This window comes from Pongo abelii, chromosome 8 (genome assembly GCF_028885655.2).
Source record: "Pongo abelii isolate AG06213 chromosome 8, NHGRI_mPonAbe1-v2.0_pri, whole genome shotgun sequence".
Taxonomy (NCBI): domain Eukaryota; kingdom Metazoa; phylum Chordata; class Mammalia; order Primates; family Hominidae; genus Pongo; species Pongo abelii.
In genome coordinates this window covers 136,811,895-136,829,516 of record NC_071993.2, presented here as the reverse complement: position 1 = coordinate 136,829,516, position 17,622 = coordinate 136,811,895, and the positions used below count along the sequence as shown (strand labels likewise).

General features: G+C 49.4%; 1 protein-coding gene across 2 annotated transcripts in view; it reads right to left on the bottom strand.

The window, feature by feature from the left end:
• Positions 1-17,622, bottom strand: part of MGMT (O-6-methylguanine-DNA methyltransferase) — a 301,054-nt gene that overhangs the window by 53,832 nt on the left and 229,600 nt on the right. The window lies entirely within an intron of this gene.

The window sequence follows — 17,622 nt, the reverse complement described above, 5'->3', positions numbered from 1 at the left end:
CCTCAGGGTTTACTTTCAGTCCCGATTCCCACGCTCTAGAAAATGAAGGAAAAACTCTGTTTCCTTCATCGGCGAGTCTGTCCTCTCAGGGGCAGCCCTGTGCCTCGTGTGCCTGTGTCTACTTGGTTCTTTCTCAAACCTTCCTGGTGTTTGTTTATTTGTTCGTTTTGAGACGGAGTTTTGCTCTTGTTGCCAACGCTGGAGTGCAATGGCTCGATCTTGGCTCACTGCAACCTCCACATCCCGGGTTCAAGTGATTCTTCTGCCTCAGCTTCCCTAGTAGCTGGGATTACAGGCGCCTGCCACCACGGCCAGCTAACTTTTTGTATTTTTAGTAGAGACGGGGTTTCTCCATGTTGACTTCATCACGTTGGCCAGGCTGGTCTCGAACTCCCAACCTCAGGTGATCGATCCGCCCACCTGGGCCTCCCAAACTGCTGGGATTAAAGGCGTGAGCTATCGCGTGGCCCTCTTGGTTCTTTCCGGCCACTCTCCTCCCTTTGATCTCCTGCAGTGTGAACCTGTACCTCCAGGAGTCGCTTCAGACTGTTTCGTGGCTGCTTCTGTTTGGGGTGTTCATTCTTCTGCAGCTTCGACCTGGTGGCCCCTCATGGAAAGGTTTCCCCACCTCCAGCAGGGGTGGATTTTCTGGGGCTGTGTTCCACGGACTGAGGACATGGCCCCGAAGGGGAAGTCTCCCGCTGCCACCCGGGGCTGTGGAGTGCATGACACAGCCCGTTGTGATTTCAAGTGCTGTGGACCCCCATGGGAAGCCCTGGCCCTGGGTCTGATTTCTTCAGGTGACTCCCTTCCTTCCTTCCCTGCCTCTCGAGGCCCCAGACAAACGGTATGCTTCCCCGGGACTTCCCAGGCTTGGAGCACGAAGTTTTCCAGTTTCCTTTTGCAGACAGTGCTGCTCCTCAGGCTTCTGTGAAAAGGTGGGAAACGTCACTGCACTGTGGATGCTGTGGACGCACAGCTCCTGCGGGCCCTTCACACTTCCTTCCTGGGCTGCTTCGGGGGGCGTGCGCTGAGATCTACAGAATGTTTCTCCTCGACACACCCATGCTGCTCTGGGAGGATCCCAATGAAGGCTTCACTTGCCTGGACATGTGGCCCAGCACAGGCAGCCGATGCAGCCAGGAGCACCATCCCAACTCTGTCCACACAAGGGATGCATGGCCGGTCCATGGAGAGGAGGCAACAGAGCCATCCCGGGTGTAGGACAGACAGTGTGAACATAGACGCAGAGTGGAGGCCTCGGGGACTGAGACTCACAGAAAGGTAGGCAAGGGCCGTGCGTGTCAGGGCGGGAAGGGCACTGTGTCCTATGAGTGGGGCCCACAGTGTGACTGGTGGGGGCTGGGGGCTCCTGGCCAGAGGCAGAAAGCACCGCAGCTGCCCCGAAGCAGGGCTGCAGCAGTAAGAACGTGGCAATGGTGCAGGGAAGAGCTGGAGGAGCACCACGAAGCTGGGGTCAGGGATGACTCTCAGCTCCAACCCCAGCCCTGTGCAGATTCGGCCTGTCTGCCCGGCCCTGTGTGGATGGGGCCTGTTGCTACCACTGGTGTCCAGGAGGACCACAGCCCCGGAGCTGCAAACAACTGGCATTTCACTTTGTATCACAGAATTGGAGGCTGTTTTAGAAAAGATGTAGTCACAACTTCTTAAAACGCCTTCACACGAAGAGCTCAGATGATCTCTGGAGCGATTAGTTCTCGCTTTTCCTGTGAAGTAAAAACCAAGCTTGTACAAATCTGAATAAAGTCAAAAGTACATAATGAGGCAAGAGATAAAAGGAAGCCGAACACCTTCCTTATAGTTAAAAAGGTTTACTCTCTTATGCAATTAAAGCGGAAATAAAGATAACTATAGCTTACACGTCTAGTTAAACAAACACAGCCTTTCGTGTATTGGGTTGGTGTTAAAGATGATACAAATTACTTTGGCTTAAAGTGTACTGTGGGTGGAAATACCCTGGCACTTCCATTCAGAAAAGAAACCAGGGCCTCAGCAGCAGGACCTCTTTTGCATTCCATCTGGGATACTCACATTTTAACAAGAGACGATTAAAAACGGCGAAGCTGGGATCTAAGGTTCCGGAGCTTCTGCCTGAGTAAATGGCTGTGATGGCGTTTCCATTTCCCCAGAAGACAGCAGACATGCTCAGGGGCACACACGGCCATGGGCCTGTGTCTGCGACATCTACAGTGCGTGGTGACACCATGGCCAAGCCCGTGGGGGCGGCAGGGAGAAGCTAAGGAGAGGCACAGAACCGCACCCGTGTTGTTACTTTTGTGTGGAGCCGTGCTTGCCTTCCATTGCTGGGCGAGATGTCGGGGAAAGAGACCCAGTGAAGGGTGTGTCCAGGGTTACTTCGCTTTGAGGTCCTGCAGGTGCAGAAATGTGCATGTCATCCGACAGCAGGGGCGGCGATGGAAGACCTCGGGCCAGGCTCACACGCTGTCCTGTGCTGGAGGCTGGGTCTCCGGACTGGAGCGTTTTGTGGGTGTAAAAGTCTCTGCCGAGATCCTCGGGTCTTTCTAAAAATGGACCTTTTTGGGTGAGATGCACACAGAGGCCCCCATATACTGTTTTTCACGGTGGAGCAGGAGGGTGGTCAGAGGTTTCCAAGCACACAAATCCTGACGGTTTTAAGGAAGGAGCCAGAGAATGAAGGGAAAAAGAAAGCAGCTCACTAGGATGACCGACAGCCACGGACAACTGAGACCGGCAGTCGGGCCTGAGAACCAAGCCCAGAAGAGCCGGCTAAAGTTGGCGGACCCCGTGGACACTGCGGCCAGACAGAACATGCCCCGGTCTTCTCCAAGCTGCCGCCTTACCCAGATCCCTGCCCGAGGGAACTCACGCAGACAGTGCCCTCATTCAGCCCAGTACCCTTAATACACAGGTTGAGGTCTCCACAGCCCAAGCCACTGCCTGGAAACCCTTGTCGGTCCCGTCACAAAGAGGCCCTGGGGGAGGCCGGGCTCACTCTGCAGGCAGAGAATGGGCCTGCCGAGCAGGCAACCAAGTGGCCTCTCTCAGAGTTTCCTTGGGGGACGGAAGTGCTGTCTTCTCACTACCCAATTTCCTTCCCCGTTAGTGAGGTCTGGCCACGGAAAGGAGAACTTCGGCTTGGCTTAAATATTATTCAATTTCAGAGACACATCTTCAATCATTCGATTCTTGCTCTGCTCTTTGCTAACTGAATAAACAGTGTACTGATGCTATCTAAGAAGAACGATGGAGAAATATGTAATGTACTTTGCTGTCCTGATCCCCGGGGAAGGCGGCAGAACAGAGGGGTGGAAGCACCGTGCAGCGAGGTTAGCCCCAGCTCCCTCCCGAGTGATGCAGAGCTGGCTGCTGTCAACCACCACTGCCCGGACAGGAAGAGCCAGCGCGATGGGGCCCATGTGCCCCGACCTTCAACTGAGGAAATGAAACCCCTGATCAAGCCACCTGGGCCTGGCACCTCCTGCAGCAGGAGCTCAGCTGACATCTCCTTCAGGGGTCGAGGGATGGGACAGGAAGGGGCTGAGGCGCCGCGTGAGGGTCTTGTCTCCTGCACTACCTCTGCTGGCGTCATGAGCTGGCGTCCGTGGTGGCACCTGGGGCTGCAGAATTTGGGCTCCGAAGCAAAGGTGCTCCCCCGGCGAGGATGGGGCGGAGCACAGAGGCTGCCATTTCAGTGGTGGGTGAGTTGCACGGTCCCCGGGTAAGAATGGGATGTGGGATTGGTTGGCAAGGCAAGCACCTCAAGGTCAGGGTTAGTCTTCAGGACTGGCGGGGTCTCGCTGGCCATCACACCCCGTAGATGGGGTTTCTCAGGGAAGCGAGGGTACACTGTGGGAGAGGGGGCATTCTACCACGAGAGCTGGGAGGTTCTGTGCCCCCAGCAACTGCTCAGACTCCAGAGTTAGGATTCCTTCCTCAGCACCCCTGAGCAAAACGGGGTGCACTCCGGCACGCCAAGGCTCTGCCCACGTGGACGTCCTTCTCTCATGCTGCTGAGGGAATTGAAATGTGAGCTGGCTTTCCTAGCATTTCCCACTCTTAAAAGGATATTTGAAGAATTTTTATAGTAGTAAAATTCATCTTAAATTGATTTTTTATGCTTGTGTTAAAGATCTCAACCTCTGATTTACTCTGTAGTTCTCCTTTTTAACTCTTTCTCTATTGGCGTTAGATAACTATTCATGGGTGAAATGCAATTAAACAGCTTTGATTCTGAAGCAAGGATTTATGATACTACATTTAAAATGAATGGCATTAAACACACACATAAAACCAGATTTTTAAAGCCATGACACAAATTTCCATTTCTACAGTAAAATGAAATTTATCCTCCTGCCCTGCCTTCTCCTCCATCCCCGCTGCGCTCGGCCCTGGAAGAGCTGGGGTGATGGCCTCTCTCACGGCGGTGCTTATCATGGGGGAGTTCCTCAGGCTTCCCTGCTGGCGAACCCTGAAACACCAACAATTATGGGCTCCGTAGCCCACGCTCATGGAAATCCCACGTCCCAGTCTTCCCCAGGGGCCCTGCAACTCACCCACCACTGAAATGCCAGCCCTGTGGTCCGCCCCATCCTTGCCAAGGGAGCACCTTTGCTCGGAAGCCCAAATCCTGCAGCTCCGGGTGCTGCCACGGATGCCAGCTCACGATGCCAGCAGGAGCCAGTGCAGGAGACAAGACCCTCACCTGGTACCTCAGCCCCTTCCTGTCCCATCCCTCAAACCCTGCAGGAGACAAGACTTTTGCCTGGCACCTCAGCCCCTTCCTATCCCATCCCTTGAACCCTGCAGGAGACAAGACCCTCTCCCAGCATCAGTGGGGAAACACTCAGAGCCCATCAGAGTCGCACCTCCCCTAGGCCTCTCCCAGGACATCACGTGTCACCCACAGAATAATCCCGAGGCAAATATCATGACACTGGTGCCTTTCACTTTCTTTGACTTGGCACGAGAGGATGGTGGCTGGTGGGTGAAGAAGCAGCCCAGCTTTGCTGGGCGTGTGTACATGTGACAACAGGGCGTCGGGCACCTTAACACAGCAAAGCTAGAGCCATGTGGGCCTGGCTCAAGGATTTCTTTAAGAAAAACACAACTGTTGGCAATGCCAGGGGTTCCTTAAAATCAAACCGGACAACACTGACCTGCCCTGGGTAGAAGCTTCCGGGGCTGCGGCAGACTGGAAGGCCCCGGTGATATTCTCCCGGAGTTGCCGTCTGTGGGAAGCTGCCCCAACCCATTCCCCTTCCCCGGCTTGGAAAAACAATGTCCCAGTGATGAAATGCCTTGCAGATTTATTGTAATTTAAATCTCCTTCCCTTCAACCCAAACCAGGGCACAGAAAGGTGGTTAGAATGTTCCAGCACAAACTCATATGAGCACAGGAGCTATTCCAGGGAAAAGTATCCTCCCTACCTGCATGAAGCTTCCTTTCAAGACACTGATATTATCAAGAACATGAAGGAAGAGTGGCAGCAGCCCACCTGAGGCACAGCAGAGCTGGGGGTGATGAGAGAAATTTAAGGGAAATGGCCCCTGTTGGACACGGGCTTCCTTTGACGGTGTGGGAATCCCACCTGGCCACAAAGGGTAGAGGAAGCAAGTGCCCCAGGAGTCTTGATCGCAGCCCAGGTCGGCACGAGGAAAGCAGAAAGCAGGAAGAGTGAGTGTTCCTGGTACCACGGCTTCCAGGCTCTTCCCAGTTTAGAGTGCTCAACATTCTAAAACTCGGCCAGCCAGCTGGGAGATTTGGGTATTCAGATTTTTGGGTGCCTTAAGATTCCACTGGCAGTAGAGAATCACTAAATGCCCATTTCTGAATGAATTCTACTCCCCAGAGACATTAACAGATGATGTACTTGGCTTGAATCCTATTTGATGTAAGAAAATCAGCCAAGAGTCCTTCCTAAGTTACTCACATCTGAGGCACCATCGGGCTGACCGTGGGACACTCCAGACAGGGAGTGCTGTGTACCCTCGACCTCTCCTGTGACACGAACACCTCCTCTGTCTCTCTCCATGGACGACGTTTTCATCTTATGCTTTGGGAATGCTACCTGGCCACCCTGGAGGGCCACCCAAGGAAAGAGTTCGTTCCAAAGACAGGTGCTCCTCTGAGTTCCTCTGGAATCTGGCAAGGCGCCGAGCTTGGACGCAAGGCTTCCATGAGGCTGTGAAGGAGGCTGCATGGAAACCGGTGGGGACCTGAAAAGCTTTTAGTGGCCTCGCCACATACAGCACTTTAGATGCTCAGGTGACGAGCAACATTTTCCAAGCCCAGCTAGTGAGCACCCCACCTGCTCTGGCTTCCAGAACCTGGTGTGGAGGGCCGGGGGAGGCTTCGGGACTGAAGAGCAGAGCAGCAGACTCCGGGGCTCATGTAGGAACATGCCTTCAGCCAAAGATTATCCACGCTGCATGGAGACTCTTGCTAAATATCACTGGTAAATGCACAATTATGTCCCATTTAGAAGATCTCTAGCAGAGTGTCTTGTGTTTGATGGATTTGTCCTGCATTTAATTATAACTTCCTGCTAAAGCTCAGATGTTTTCTTTCAGGGGTAAGATTGAAGAAAAGAAATAAACTATGCTACCTGCTCTCAATAAAGATCATTTTATTTTAAACAGGGGGCTGAATAAAACCTTTTGATTCTATATTTCAGACAAATGCAGTGGCTTAATTTCATTCAAGCATTTACTGAGGATCTGAAACGCATGCGGTTAGTGGTGAGAATACTGACTTGGGGCTGTCCCTTCATCTGGAGTTGCCAGCCGACTGCGCAGGAAGAGAAGGTGAATGTCAAACACACAGGTCAACATCAGAAACAGCACTTCTGCCTTCCAATGGCCCCGATGTTTCATGGAGGCCCCGAGGAGGCTGCGAAGGAACATGGCAGTGACTGCTCCGTGGCTCTGCCTGGTGGCCAGCAACTGTTTGGGCATTATGACCATGTACGTTTGACAAAGTGCATGCAATTATTTGAATATTCTATAGTTATTTTAGGAAACTGAGTAGAAACAGGGAAAATTAAAAGTGCTGATGTTAGTAATAGGAAACATGGATCTCAACAGTGCAACTGTGGCAAAGATAAAAAACAAATGGCATGCCAACGGGCTCATGACAGACACAACTGCGGCCTTGCTGGTCTTGAGCTGCTGTTGCTAATGACGATGATGACGACGGCACTGACCACACACCGTGGGCTGTCCTCAGTGATTCATGTGCTACCCTACTGATTTCTCATGCAACCTCAAGAACAAGATGTGTTCAACTATGAAAGGAAAAAGTGAATAAACACGCACGAAACATCAAAAATATGCTTAAGTTAATGTAACAAACAATGACAGGTATGAGTAATGTATTTTTTTTTTTTAAACTTTCTGGTACAAGAGGGCCTCCCACTTATCACAGGTGAGTCTACTGATTGACTGTTATGTGTTTAGTTGTAGGGCCTATTTTAAAGACGCATTCTGTACAAAAGGACATCATATAAGACAGGGAAGTAAGTGATGAGCACAGCCCATTCCTAGTGCAGAAGTAAACAGGAGGTCTTCCTGGAGAAGGCCGTGTTCCATGAGTGCTTGCAGGAGGACTGTGAGGAGCTCTGGCTATCAGGTCAGCAAATCTTTACTGCACTTTTACTGTGTGGTTCATAATAAAGATGGACATAAATCTCACTCCTTGCTTTTATGCCTTCAACCCCATCCCAAAATGAATCCTATGTTTATGATCCTATCATAGGCCACCAACGGGTTCACGTACCAATGTTAATAATGTGAAGAGGAGAAAGAGGCCATTTAAAATTAAGTTAGGTTCCAAGTTACTTTCTGGGTGGTCGTAGGTATCTTGCTAAAACTGGATACCGATTTTTAACCGACATCCTATGCCCTCAATATCTGGGGCTCAAATTAATGTCAGATCCTAAACAAAACCACAAAGGTATTTACTATAGTATTTTAAAACACCCACCAAAAATACAGAGAACACTTTATGTAAATTTTCAACTCTTCCCCATAAGAACTATATATATTTTTCTTTTTAAAAATAATTGATTCTTAAAAATACAGGAAATAATGAAAATATTTTAAAAAGACAACCTAAATAGTATACTTGGCAGATCAGAAAGCCTTAAAAAGCCTATTTACTTTCCCCTCCTAAATGTTCAAATCATTAAAAGGAAAATTGTATTTTATCAACATTTTAACATATCATTAAAAGTCTCTACTATTTGACAGATGAAGATAAAAACACCCCAAAACTATAGATGAATGATCAGGTCCCTAAAGATTCCAAAACAATTACAGGATGCAGAGCAATCTAGTTAAATTTTATTCAAAAGCTTACTGCACTTGTGTTTTCTTTTATTTTTCTATCAAGAAGCCCATGAGGCTTAAGCACAATTCATTATGTATGAGACCCCACTTGCGGTGCTTGACTGTTGATTAATAGCAAAGTTTGCTGTATGTACATTTGCAACATTAGATGCATACAATATGCTAACTTATTCTTTCACTGAAACTAATTATTTACAAAAATGACTACGTGAGACTACAATTTATTAAATGCATGCATCCAGTCTCAATTTGGCCCCCAAAGACAGCCTGGAATGAAGATCTTTTACTTGATGTGACAACTTCTAGAAACGCTATTATTAATATTGTAAATGTGGCAAATAAAGAGTTCAAATAGCCTTATGTCTGTGTTGCACGTGCCTTCCACCACCGCAGCAGTGAACAGAGCTGCTTTCTAATGTTTTACACACACACGAGGGCACATTCTTCTTTCCCAGCTTAAATTAGTTTCTTAGAAATAAAGCGCTTGTATATCTGTAAAGATATAAACTTTTAAAGAGTCATTCCATTAGTCTAAACAAATTGTTGAAACTTGCACAGAGTAGCTATTTCTCAAAGGATATTTGAGGCTAGGCAACTGTGCATTATTCAACAGTTCTCTTCCCCAACCCTAGAGAAGAAGCCACATCGATCTATACTCAGAGATCAACACTGCATGCCCGGACATGGGCTTCAAATGGGGCATCTGGTCAACCGCCGGTGTCTGTCATGCTAACGCTATGACACACACAGCCCAGAGCAGCAACCGCCTGCCCTGAGCACCCTCTGCATTCTGATCTCTCTCTGCTGGGCCAAACTGCACACCTTGCAGTTTCCTCTTCGGATGCCCTCAAAGTCTCCGTCCTGGCCTTGCCCTGCCCGGCTGAGGGTGGGTGCCCCTGCAGGCTCTGGAGAGAGAAAGAGAGGACTCACTCTTTCCTGCACAGGCCAGACATGGAGAGTCAATGTCCACGTCCACAAGAGAGGACAACAGTGAAGGTGGCCGCTACAGGCTACTGACCGCTTGGTGCCACTGGAGTTTTCCAAGGAAACCTGAGACAAGTACCTGCGTCTCAAGCAAGAACCTGCTCTGGGATGTAAGAATTTAGGGGCAGAGAAGAACTGAACCAACCATCAGTGAGAGTAGATGAGACGGGCACAAGATGACTGACTTTGTGTCATGCAATTTCACATCCTCACTCTCTCAGGAACACAGCCAAGGTCAGCCACAGGCCAGGCGGCTGACTCCAGAAGTCCCAGGCAACATGGCGCCTCGACGTCACATCTCCATTACACAATATGGCACCTTGGGCAGGGGTACATGAACACGGTTGAGGAGCAACGCACTCTAGGAAAACAGCTCGATGTAAGCTCTCACACAACACTGCACAGCTGCTGTTTACTGAGTGCCTAATGTGTGCCAGGCATTCCATTACAAGCTGTTCTATTTGTTACTCCCAAAGACTCTTGGGGGAGGTACCATTATCTCTATTTCTAAAATAGGAAACTGAGGTCCTGAGGTTATATAATAACAACTTACCAAACGCATAAGGGACAGACCCAGGAATGAAATGAAAGCCTGACTCCAAAGACCTTAGTCTGGGGCATCTCCATGGAAATGAAGCACTCCGGCTCTCCTCTTTGAAACGGAAGCCAGTGGTCACTCCTCATCATGACAAGTCCACACGCCCACATGCTCTGCACTCGATGGCATGTATTCTACATAGAATAGCATTTTGATTTACTTTCTTTTACTCTAAGGTTACTTCTCTGATCTGTACGATCTCTTCCCCAATCCACAGGATGACAATCCAGGCCCACTGCCCCATTATTCAAAGACAATGGGAATGTGAGTATCCAACCTACTTTCTATTATACACTAGAAGCTTCCAGAAAGAGATACTAGGTGTCCACATCATAGAGTCTCAAGCTCCCAGACAGCTGCCCAATTGCTCTTAAAGGAAGGTCAGATGTACATTTAAACACATCAGTGAGCTGTCCACACAACACACATCAGTATTCCACACAGGCAGGAGACCTGGGCCCCAGAATGCCCCCAGCCTGCCATGTCCCCTACTGTCAACCCTCCAGAAGCAAGGCCTGGAGTGATTCAGGCCTTGCACCGCACTCAATGGCTTGACAAACACACAGGTGAGGTGCGGACTGGGCTGCATACAGAAGTTCAACAGAGGGCTGCCCAGGAGGGCTGTTCCAGTGAGCCCTGGGACAAACAGCCACACACCATCCTGGGGCTGGTCCCAACTCTGCCTCCAGCCCTGGGCTCCTACCCAGCCCATTCCCAGTGCTCAATCCCTGCCCACTGAGCGAATGGGTAAACAAGACACAAGGGTGCTGAGGCTCCTCCGTAGCACGTGCACTGAAAAAAACACCTACATTTCAGATTTCATTTTTCCAATCAATAATTTGCTGAAAACCATTCCATAGGGAGAAGAAAAACTCACAAAGATTTTGTAAATGGTGAAAGCTACATTTCTCTGCCTTTTCAGATTTTGTAGTAGACTGCAGAATAACAAAGTTTGTGAGAGCCCAGGAAATGGGCATCACTTCCAATATTGCTTACTTTGAGAGGACTCTGCAGTCAGAACTTGGAAATGCTGCAGGTTTGAAGACACAGAACTCGGTGGGCTCTCCTGTGTCTGTTCCATTCCCCACCCCCGATATAAGGCACTCAACTTCATGATGAGATGAAACGAGAAAAATGAAACGAAGCAGCAAATCCTTCAAGCACCACCTTCACGCTGTAACTGTAAATAGTCTGTTGAGTTCCAGCAGCTGCACTCGTTACACTAAGGCATCTATGCTGTACCCTCATTTCTCCTCTAGGCTTCTGGGCCTTTGGGGAGGAGCCAGGGGGTCATTAATAAAGGGGGAGTGAAGAGGCCTCAGTGAAGAAAACCTTGCCTCCCCCCATGACACACAGCAGACACCAGCAGGCCCTGTCTGTAGGCATGCCTTCTCATCTACTAGAAACATACTGTAAGACCACGAGGACAAAGCCACTCCTGGGAAATGGAAGCCTGTGGTCATGTCAATCATGACAAGCCCACATGCTCTCACATGGAACAGCCCGCCCCTCCCCCATCCACCGGACGTGCAAAGGGCCGAGTACCCCAGAAGCAGAGCACCTGATAAGGCCTGCAGGCTGTGCCAGAGCTTGGGAAGCCACGCCCGCCCTCTGAGCTCCTCGTCTGCACGACTGTTCCATCTCCCAGGCAGGCAGCGGTTTCTGATTTGTCGTCTCTATTAAGGAACAGGCTTGCTTTCTCCTGTGAGCCCATGCAATGAGAAATAATACTTTTGGTACCAACAGGGTTAAGATGTACCTACCCCTAATGGACTCAATTTATCTCCACACAGCTTACAGACTAACTCTGTCATCACGCAATTCAGAAAAAATTATTTTTTGTCTTAGCAAGAGAGTATATCGTAATTTAAATTTAACAATCATAACTAAATGTTCTGAAGACAATGCTTTTCTTTCCAAAAGGCATGGATTATATGAGGATTGACCTCCACGGGGCTCAGTCCCATTAACTTGTATACTGGGCTCATTAATAAATAATTCTGTCACTAAATTACCTGTCTTGTAAATTGGTTTGTAAATAAATAATAGATAGTTCCCTATTATCAAACACAGTGGAGTGTTTAAAAGAAAAGCACAGCTTATAAGATAGTACTGCAATTTTATCCAGGAACAACTTTCTCCAGCTCACTTCATAGAAAGCCCTTGTTTTTCCTGTTGATTGCTGCAGCTGGAACAAGTTAGCTGGTTAGCAGAGTTGAGAATACTGCATTTAATCTCAGACAAGTATCTTGACTATCCATCAGTGGCCAAAAAAATCCTCAGCAACTATTAAATGGACAGTTAATATAATTGTATTTTAAAACACTGAGGTCATATTTAATTTTGAATTGAAACTCTTAAAACACGCTTTCTGGCAAGGATATAGAGTAATAAAACAATGTTAACTACAGAAAAAAATCTAAAACTCACATTATTAAAATAAATCTTTTTTCCAGAGTACTAACACTTGCAAGAAGTAGATTACAAGAAGCAGAAAACATTTGTACTTTTTCAACAAGTATCATCGCTGGCACTGAAACTCAGGGTTTTCAGTTTAAAGGATGAAATCATGCTGGAGGCCAGAGTTCAGATGCTGTCCCCCTCCCTTTCTCCTTCGAGCTGGCTGGTCTCCCGGCATCTTCTGTCTTCCTTCCAGGGTGCTCAAACTTGGTTCAGCTACACCCTCAGGTCTTCCAAGCAAAACTCTACCCTGCGAAGAATCCAATTATGTTCCAAAGCAGGAAAGAAAAGTAACTGGGGCTGGGAAAAGTCTCACAAGAACAAACAGGGGGGCTGGAGAGTTCTGAGAAGGGAAGGGGGAGAAAACATTTTAGCTGCGAAGCCAGCCAATTAAGATTCCCTTTAGGAAGCACCAATTTCTACTCAAAGTAGGCTGGCAAGTCCAATTTTGTATGCCTTTTTCCTCCTCTTCAAAAATCAATACAGCCCTCTGGGAGGCTGTCATGCTGCAGGCAGGCAGGTCTGTGGACCGTAAGCTCCATGCCTAGGCCAGGTCTCAGCCCTCCCAGGGGAAGGCACGAGGTGGTGTCAGGATTTTCCGGCAAAAACAATGCAGCATTTATTTCCAGGTGTTCTCTGACAGCCAGGACAAGGAAGCAGCCCCGGCATGCAAACCCCAGAGCCAGGGGCAGTGTTGCCAGGAGCCCTATGCCTTGATTTCACCCCCAAACCCTTCAACTGGTACCTCAGAAGAGCAGAGGTGAAAGACAGGGAGCCTCCCCCTGAGAAGAGCTTCTGGGAACTCAAAGGTGCTATTCAACTAAGGCGATCAGCTTTATTTCCATGGCACCTGATGCCCTGGGCGTCCCCCACCCCATCTTGCCAGCCAGCACGTTCTCTCCCTGCTGCCTGGACATGGGGGCCATCCAGTCCCCAAGGACAGACTGTGGGCCTCAGGCCACCTCATTCTGAGCCACCTGCCCATGGGAACTGTGGGAACTGTCATCACTTTCGGAGTCTCACTTTTTTTTTTTTTTTTTTTTTTTTTTTAGATGGAATCTCACTCTGTCACCCAGGCTGCAGTGCGTGGCATGATGTCGGCTCACTGCAACCTCCACCTCTCGGGTTCAAGTGATTCTCCTGCCTCAGCCTCCTGAGTAGCTGAGATTACAGGCGTGCGCCACCACACCCTGCTAATTTTTGTATTTTAGTAAAGATGGGGTTTCACCATGTTGGTCAGGCTGGTCTCGAACTCCCGACCATGTGATCCACCCGCCTCAGCCTCCCAAAGTGCTGGGATTATAGGCCTGAGCCACCGCGCCGGTCTCTCCTTCTTTTTTAAGCTCTGGTCCCAAACTGCTACCCGCTTCCCCAGCCAGGCCTCCCCCTGAGCATAGACACACTGACCAAGAGAAGCCTCACCTGCTGCCTGGACACACAAGCCCTGCGGCAGCCCACCGCCTGTGAGAGCTAGAGTTATGCTTCCGGCCAATGCTGAACCCTTCTTAGCTCAGACCGGGGTAACTTGGGGATCTTTTGAAAGGAGAGGATTCTTAGATGCTCAACAAAATTCCAGTTTGAGAAACTTGAAAAAGGGGACTTCTTATAAGAAAATACCTTTCAATTGCAAATTAATGTTACAGAAGTGGCACTGACCTTTATAATAGTGAGATATTCATCTTTAAAAATGTTAATTGCAATGAAAACACATCTTGGAAAAGTCTCCGAGACCTCACTGATGCCTGGAAATCCTCCACCTGTTTGTATTTGCATCAGTCCTCCCTTTCCTGTGGTCCCAGGTTGGTTAACACGGACTTACAAGACCATCAGACAGGTACAGGTACAAGAATCTCCATCAGAGATTAAAACCCTCTAGGCAATTCCATTTTTCACCATGTGTTAATACTGCACTAAAAGTACACTGGTGGATTTTTCTGGATAAAGACTGGGTGACACTTATTCTTTGCCCTGCTGGGCTTTGCCAGCGAGTGGCGTCCACTCTACAGAACTTACCGTGGCGCCGCATCACTGCCCACACTGGGAACGACGGACGAGAGCAACTGCGAGGTTTGGGGCTGCAGCTGAGGGTGGCAGCTCCCTCCAGGCAGGCTTGCATGGACACTGCTCCAAAGATAGCCTGTGTCCCTCCATGTACATGTGAAGTGAACTCAGTTTGTCACTTACAGGCCAGTTTGACCCTCAGAATGCACTCTGAGCTTCTTTCCCCTTCCTTCAACTGCAACCCTGCAGCTGAGGCCCCAGATGCCATGGCGGGCCCATGCCACACCCGGACCCACAGGACCTCCTTGCTGCCCTTGCGTCCCCATCCCTCAACGATGGGGCATTCCACGTCACCACTTGGCTCACATCTGTTGCCACACGGGATTTTCAAGGTGTCCAGAGTCAACATGCCTCCACATACCAAACTGGCCCACCATCTGTTTTTGTAAATAAAGTTTTATTGGAACACAGCCACACCCATTTGTTTACTCATAAAGCAATGGAGCTGAGTGGCTATGACAGAGATCTTCTAGCCTGCTAAGCCTGAGATAATTCTTTACCACTTGACCCTGCATAGAAGGCGCCTGATAGGCCCCTGGTCTGGACTCATACTGCCCCGAGCTTTTCTTGCTGCCTGGAAGCCACCGCTCAGGCTCTCCAGGTGGGTCCTGTCATTCCTGATTCCTGAGCACTCTCTGCTGGTCCTCCCACCTGTAACGCTCCAGACCTAAGTCCTTCTTCAAACCCTAATTCAACCCTGAGTCTGTATCATCTTCTCTGCTAATTCTACTTACAACCACCCCAGACCATATATTTGGGTGGTATCAAAGAATTCAGTCCCTAAAATCATGGCAGCTGCCATCCCCTGAGCACCCACTGTGTGCTGGGCACTGTGCTCGGTGCCCCATCTGCACTGCCCCCGTCTAGTTCCCATAACAAGGTAGGTGGTGAGTATCTGGATTCTGGTTTGATTAATGAGAAAACCAAAGTGCAGAGGAGTGAATAACTCCCACGGCCATGCAGCTAAGTGGCAGGCACCAAAATCTAGAGCTTTGACTTTAGCACCTGAGTGGTGGCCTCTCCAACGTGGCTTCTGACACCTTCAACCAGGAGAGGGCGCGGACACCCCAAATCCTCAGATGAAGATGCCCCTGGAACAGAGAGCTCAGGCCCTGCAGGAGCCACCCCAGGCACCTGCGTTTGAATTCCTCACTGTGGGCTGCCTCAAGGTGCACCTTCGCTCCAGTGTCCATGTAGCAGCACACCCCCGGGTCCTTCCTTCATGAAACCCCTGACACCTGTGCCACTGCCAGGCCTGGCTTCTTTGTGTCCCCCCACCCCCATTTATTTTCAAGCCTCTCTGCTCCCTCCTCCATGATGTTATTTGAAACCCACAGCCCCAAGGCACCTGTCCTCTCAAAGGCTGCTCAGGAGCCCCAGTTATCCGAGCTAACACCCTCTTCTTACTCCCAATGCCTGCGCTGCCCAGGTGCACGTGCTGCTTCAGGACACTGCCCACGGCTGACGTCTGGGCCCAGCTGCCTGCTGTGCTCTCTGCCTCTCCCAAGTCCTGTTGCCAGCTCCTCTACTTGCTTCTACTCACCTCACCCTGACTACTGGACAAGGCTCTGTGTGGACTGGGACAGTGTTAGGTGTCACTTTCTAAGGACCGGCAGGGGACAGACACAGCTGTGCTGTGCCCCAAGCAGCTGCCTATCCAGATCGGCCACCTGGAAGCTGGTCATCACCTACAACTCCTTAGGCAACATCAACGTCAGCCTTCTCCCCACGCCGGGAACAGCTCCCAGTTCCCACTGCTGCCTTCAAGTTCTCCCGCACCCCACGTCAGTTGGTTTCTGCTTTGCAACATCTCTCATTTCCATTCCCTTTTGTTGCCACTTCTGAACAACCTCCAGAGCCTCTGAACTGGCCTCTTCACACTCCAGTCACATCCAGAGAACCTGCCAAAACCAGATAAACCTTCCTAAAATCCTGCCTGGTTGTCACCATCCTGCTCACAAGCCTCCCCAAGTCATCACCACATACTCAGAATCAGATCCAAACTCTGCATCCAGTGCTGGGCACAGCCCTGCAGTCTGGCCTGGGGCTCAGGGCTCTGTCCTGGCTGAATCCTAAGCTCCAGCTGATCTGGCCAACTTGCTTCCCCCTGACCTTCTCCCCTTTTCCCCCAGGCCTTCCCACTCCTGGGACTTTCCTCCTATCCCTGCACCTGGAATGTGGTCTCCCCATCCTGGTCTCAGACAAGTGCATGGCACCCACGGCTGGCACCTTTCCAGCCTCTCCTGCGGCCAGAGGGTCACCTCAGGACCACCCTGTGTGCAGCCCAGCCTCCCCTCCATGTGCCACCCTTAAGCAGCATATGGCACCTCCAGATGCTCTGGGTATGGTCCTGTGGTTTCCACAAGTAAAGCCCACACCTTTGGACATCTCTATATTACTCACAGCAATGGACGCCGCAGTGCCTTTTGTACATACTCATGCCACAAACAGCAAAGACTGATGAATTATTAATGAGTGAATAAGTGAAAACTTCAAATGAAGGAAGGTGGAGGCAAACAGGTGTTACTGAATAACTTAAAATGATTTGGAATTTACTTTAAAATTGACGAAATATAACTACTTTGCTATATTCTCTTGCCTATTGTACTCCTAGACTTCTTCATCCATTCTCTAAAAGACATAATTCTACAACTTAACCACTTAAGACACATGGAAGTAAATATGTGATGTAAACTACCAATGTTTTAGATTGGGCTTCTGCTGCATGTCTGTTTTGATCAAAACTTGAAATAGCTAGGAAATGACTGTCTGAATAAGATCCAAAGGACAGAGGGGGAATTTCATGTTTTTCAGCTTTCGGTTCCACCCAGAGCCTAGAATTCAACAACAAACATTCACGGACCTAGGGCCTATCTGAATGAGTTTACGACTTTGGCATGTAAGGACTCAATTTTAATATCTTGCCATCTACAAGGCCAACCCAGTTAATTCTAGTATTACGCAGTTTTAGATTTATCACGGCCTATCATCTCTCTTTTCCCAGGCACTGTTTTGTTGGTCTAGCCCAGAAAGCACTGGGAAGCCAATGATTTGAAACCCCACACAGCAGCATGAGGCAATTCAGAGCAAACTTGTCAAGTCTAGTCTTGGCCAAGCTGATCAGAGCTGGATCAGGAGTTAAGCCAAGAATCTTCTCAACTATTCCAACA